We start from the raw sequence: 6155 nt of genomic DNA on the forward strand, positions 1-6155 counted from the left end.
ACAGAATTTCAAAAACAAATGATAAAAAATAATTATAAATCTATGTAACTGGACATACAAGACAAAAAGATGTAATTTGTGACATCAGTAACATAAGGGAGAAACAGAGCTGCATAGGAGAAAAACGTTGTGTAAGTTAGCATCAATTCAAATCAGACTGTAATGACTGAGAGATTCTATGTCAATTATTTGGTAACACATAGAAAATAGTTATGTAATATACACAAAAGGAATTATGAAGGGAATTTAAATGTTCTCTTTAGTTTAATTACAAAAACTAACCATGGAAGAAGGCAGGAATGGTGGAAATCAGGGAGAAAGGAGTTATATACAGAAAACACATGTCAAAATGGCAGAAATAAGCTCTTCCTTCTTACTAATATTTTCAAATGTCAATGGATTAAACTCTAAGAAAAAAGCAGAGATTAGCAAAATGGATTAAAACAAAAATTTTTTGCAAGCCAACTATATACTGTCTAAAAAGGGTCATTTTTAAAAATATGTATTTTTGGTATTTCAATAGGTTTTGGGGAGAAGATGGTGCTTGCTTACATGAATAAGTTCTTTAGTGGTGATTTCTGAGATTTTGGTGCACCTATCACCAGTGCAGGGTATACCGTGTCCAATGTGTGGTGACAAAGACTCAATTTCTATGCAAAGACACAGGCAGGCTGAAAGCCAAAGAACAGAAAAAAGACATTCCATGCAAATACTAATCATAAGAGAGCTGAGATAGCTATACTAATATCAGACAATGTAAACTTTAAGTTAAGAACTATTATCAAGAACTTGAGGATTTTATGCTGTTAGCTTGGACTGAAAAGGATTCAGAGAAGACAAAATGAAAGAGGGCTCTCAGACTTCCCAAATTCTACAGTCATGAAACAAGCTGAAAAAGATGGCTCAGCTGCAAACACATTAACTTTCATAGAAAGCAAAAGAACAAAGAAAGAAAGAAAAAAAGAATGACTCCAAGGTTAGAGCTGTGAGCCCAGATGGTGGAGCCACAAATCAGACAATTTTTACCTGACCCTGATACCTAAAGCTGTTTACTTGACTGAGTTTCAAAATTTCTTAAGACTAGTGACCCCAATATTTCTTCAATTTTCTCCCTCTTTGAATTAGGATGTTTATAACCAATATCTTTTCCATGATGCATTTTGAGTACAAGTAGCTTGCTTCTTGAGTTTTACGGACTGATAGAGAGAAATCGTACCTGAGGGTGGATTGGATCCAGAATCTCACCAATACTTGATTTAGATCATATAAGTGGTAGGATTTTGGACCATTGAGCTGAGACAATTAAAGTTTTGGACTTTGAGTTGATACTGGAATGGGTTGAGCCTTTACAGGATGTTGGGATGAAGTGAATATATTTGGCATATAAGTCAAATGTGAATCTCTGGGGGGCAAGAGTGTGGACTCTGTTAAGATAAATAATGCTCCCCCCGCCAAAAAATGTCATGGCCTAATCCCCGTAATCTGTAAATACGTAACTGTACGTCAGAACATATTTTCCAAATCTGCTTAAGGCAATCACTTTGACAGTGGAAGATTATTCTGTGTTCTGTGTATTGGCCCCACAGGAGTCTTTAGAAGAGGGAGAGAGGAGTGTCCACGTCAGAGAAGAAGAGATGATGAAGGAAGCAGAGGCCAGAGGATTGTGTTTCTAGAAAGCCCGGGAGGCAGAGGTTGCAGTGAGCCAAGATAGCGCCATTGCCCTCCAGCCTGGGAAACAGAGTGAGACTCCATCTCAAAACAAACAAACAACAAAAAACCAAAAAAAAAAAAAAAAAAAAAAAAAAAAAAAACCAAAAAAAAACTCTAGAAAGAACAGTCTTCCTGTTCTTGAGGGTTTCTCTCAAAATAACAAATATTTATACTTCTATTTCAATAAAATCTGTGATTCCTGGAAGGATGAAGTAATAAGAGAAACAGAAGAGGCTGTTATGAAAAGAAGTGCAATACAAATAAGTACAGAATATTTTTGCCAAATTATTTTGGTGAAAGAAAGAGCAAACAAGAGAAGAAAAGGATGTTATCTAAAAAATAAAGAACTTAGTATATGATAATAAAGGTACAATAATCAAGTCAGTTACTCAAATAAAAATAAAAACCCTGTTAAATACAGATGGACAATATGCACAACCCCACGGCAAACCTATCTCAGAGACAGAAAACAAACATGTAAACAGGAAGATAAAGTAGTGAAATACAGCCATTTTAATGCATGAAAATGCACTAAACCACCTATTAAAAAATTATAAATTTCTGCCTGTTTAACAATGGAAAATTCAAATCTGTGCTCTCTATGAGATATTAAAACAAAATATTTAGAAAGAAATATTATACAAAGTATTAACACAATTTAGAAAGCAAAATATTGGGTATTAATAACAGAAAACTTAAAGAAAAGCAAAGATTATCTTAAAAACAGAATGGTGGACTTCAGGTTCAAAATACATTAAGTACACTTTTAAAGAGCACTTTATAATGAAAAGATTTCAGATCACAATAATAGCATAATAATTATAACTTTCTATGCAACATACAAAACTGTTACTCTTATAAGGCAGAATTATAGGAATTAAGAGAAAGTGAAAGAAGCCTATTTAGTAGAAGGTACTAATTTATCTTTTATCACTCATAGCACAAAAACAAACAAGAAAAATATTTTTTTGTGGTTGTTACCTTAATAACTAAACATAAAATTTACACCTTGTATTTTGTAATCAGGGACTATTCCCGCTTTTAAAAGTCTACAGAACATTTCAAAATTCAAACATTTGAAACAGGAAAGAGAAGTCTTAATAGTAAAAGCATTCCCAATACTGTAGAATTACAAATAGAACTTTTAAAACAGTCAGAAAAGGAAAAAGGTCTTTCTTCTGAAATGTGAGCACATGTTCTTTTGAAACATTCTTAAGTCAAAGAATTAATAACAAATTGCTAACAAACAATCTAGAAAAATAAAGTTTTGCGTATCCAATACTGTAAACCACAGCTAAAAGGTTTGGAGAGAATGTTATTGCCTTAATATCTTTCAACTAATAATAATTAATAAAAAATGAAATAGGAATACAAATCAAAGAGCTAGAAAATTAGCAATATAATAAAGAAAAATCACAAAAGTATTTAAAGTAGTAGAAAAATGCAAGATTAAATTATGAGAAATAAATATTTACGGAAGCTTTAAGATAATAAAATATGTAAACCACAATCTAAAATTCAGAAAGAAAGGAAACAAATTACATGGAAAAATAACAATCAAGGGTCAAATACTCAAAAAAGAGTATGTTACTTACAAATAAATTTGGAAATCCAGATAAAGCCATGGACTTTCACAAAAAATAATTTGTCAAAACAAACACCAGGTAACTAAGAACATCTAAATTAGTATCAGTAGAATATACATATATATACATTCATAAGACAATTAACTAACATGAGAACTTTGGTCTCACAAAATGAGTAGCAGGACCAAATTATTTTAGAAAAGAATTCTAACAAACTGTTAAAAAGCAAACAACTTCAACAGATTTAAATTTTATTTTTCTCTACTCTTTAGAATGTCTCAAAATATAAACTTTTGTACAAAATAATTATAAATATTGATACTACAACCTTATATGCATTGGGGAAAAAAAAGATGAGACAAGAAAGCATTATGACAAATGTTCATAATTAACATAATTTCAAAGTTACCAAAAACGGAATAGAAAGCAACCATGAGCAAGGGTTGTGCTTCCCAGAATGAGTGGGTGTTTCAGTGTTAAGAGAGCTGTTATAATACACTTAAAATCAAATATACTTAAAGATGCTCAAAAGATCTGTTGCCGTGCGCGGTGGTTCAAGCCTGTAATCCCAGCACTTTGGGAGGCCTAGGCAGGCGGATCACTTGAGGTTAGGAGTTTGAGACCAGCCTGGACAACATGGTGAAACCCCATCTCTACTAAAAATACAAAAATTAGCTTAGCCGGGCATGGTAGCACGTGCCTGTAATCCCAACTACTTGGGAGGCTGAGGCAGAAGAATTGCTTGAACCCGAGAGGTAGAGGTTGCAGTGAGCTAGAATGCACCATTGCACTCCAGCCTGGGCGACAGAGCGAGATTCCATCTCAAAATAATAATAATAATAATAATAATAATAATAATAATAAAGATCTGTTACAAGTGTCCTTGATTTCCTTGATTTTAAGAAAAAGAAAAAAATTACAGTAAATTGGCTTGTCTTTGAACATGATTAAAAATGTGTGTCTCAGCCCAGAAGGCACAGCAGATGCAGTCCCTACAGAATCCGAGCTGACCACTGTTGTTTAATGTTCACTGAACACTTTAGACAAAACAACTAGAAAAGCAAAGGAAATCTGACATTTGTAATAGGAGATGAGTTAAGCTATTATATATTTTTATTTAATATAAAAATTTAATTATTTAATGCTAAAAGAGTAAAAAATAGGATACAAAAATAATGTGTTTAAATCAATAGCTCAATTAAAAATGCAAGATGAAAAACAAATAATTTAACAAAATAATTAGAAACTGCTGACACACACAAAAAAATGAAAATTTATGTTCTTGCATAAAATAGTCAAATTATAAAGTTAACCTATACCTTCAGTAAAATTTCAATATAGATAACAAAGCATTTTCAAATTGAACTTAGAAGATCGAATCCTAAAATTTATATGGAAAGTACACAAACAAATATAAGCAGGAGTTGTGAAAAAGGAGATGAATAGATGAAACATACCCTACCAGGTTTAAGGATATATTGGCAAATTTACACTATTGAAAGTGTGTAGTATTGATATATGAAGAGAAACAAAGAGAAACCAAGTATAGTAGAAACTCCAGAATTAGACACAGTTGTGTACAGGAATTTAGGGTATGGTTGTACTGACAGACAAGAACATAATTCAAAATGTGATGTAAGGATGACTAGATAACCATTTAAAAAAATAAAACAAAATTACCTTTTTATATCATACACTGTAACAAAATAAATTCTGAGTGGATCAGCAATCTAAATATAAATAATAAAACTCCAAACCAAGAAAGCAAACTTGGGAGAAATTCTTTATCATCTTCTTTATAATCTTTTTAATCACCTTTATTACATATACTCTAACCCAAAACTCCAGAAGGCAAAAAAGAAAATAATTACCTAATTAACATAGATAATATTTAAAAATAACAACAACAACAATAAAACAACTGTGTGTCTGAATAATAGGCAAGGTCTCTAACAAAAAATTATATTTATTTGGGAATGAGCATTGCAATGGCAGTACACAGGCCATCATAAACTGTGTGTCCATGAACATACTCAGGGAGGTAAGGGGATACACAGATTTCTAATGAAGAAAGAAAGAGGATTAAATCATTGTTTTGAAATAAGTATCTTTGGCTACAAGAATCCATAACAAGGGTGGCACCAGTCTGAGAGTGGACAGGCAATTCCTGGGCAGAAGTCCTAGAAGAAGTAGTTTGTTTGTTTTGTAAGTTGGAGAGGGCTTTGTGCAAGGCTCTGGCTTTTGAACAGTCTTTTGTGACAGTTCTTGTTATAAGGCATTTGTACATGAGACTCACTCCTTCATGGCCTTCCTCGGCTCCATTTGTCAGGGATTTTAACACAAGTGACTTCATTTTGATTCTGACAACTTTCACACAACTTTCTACCATTAAAAACACATTTTTAGTAAGGTCACTTCTTGTAACAGAAGTTGAAAAAAAAATCCATCAGGAAGTGACAGGTTAATGAATTATGCCTCAGCCTTAATGTAGAATGAGAGATAGGAATGATAAAACAAGATTATGGAAACTGAATTTGTAACCTATATATATGTGTATGTGAGAGAGAGAGAGAGAGAGAGAGAGAGAGAATTTAAGATAAACTAAGTGATACTAAGTGTTCAAAACTTGTAACATGAGAAACAAATAGTAGACATTATTTTGGGGAAGGCAAGGGCAGAAGGGGTCTACCATTGTTAGAGGAATTTTGTTTTCTACCTTTCCTAGTCAATTTGGACTTTGAACCATGTGACCATGTTACCTATTCAGCAATTACAATGTAAAAATGTACATTAGTTAACATATGACAATGTACCTAAAAAGACTAGGGAAAAATGAGAAAAGCATATAATATTTGAGTA

This window comes from Macaca thibetana, chromosome 3, assembly GCF_024542745.1.
Source record: "Macaca thibetana thibetana isolate TM-01 chromosome 3, ASM2454274v1, whole genome shotgun sequence".
Lineage (NCBI taxonomy): Eukaryota > Metazoa > Chordata > Mammalia > Primates > Cercopithecidae > Macaca > Macaca thibetana.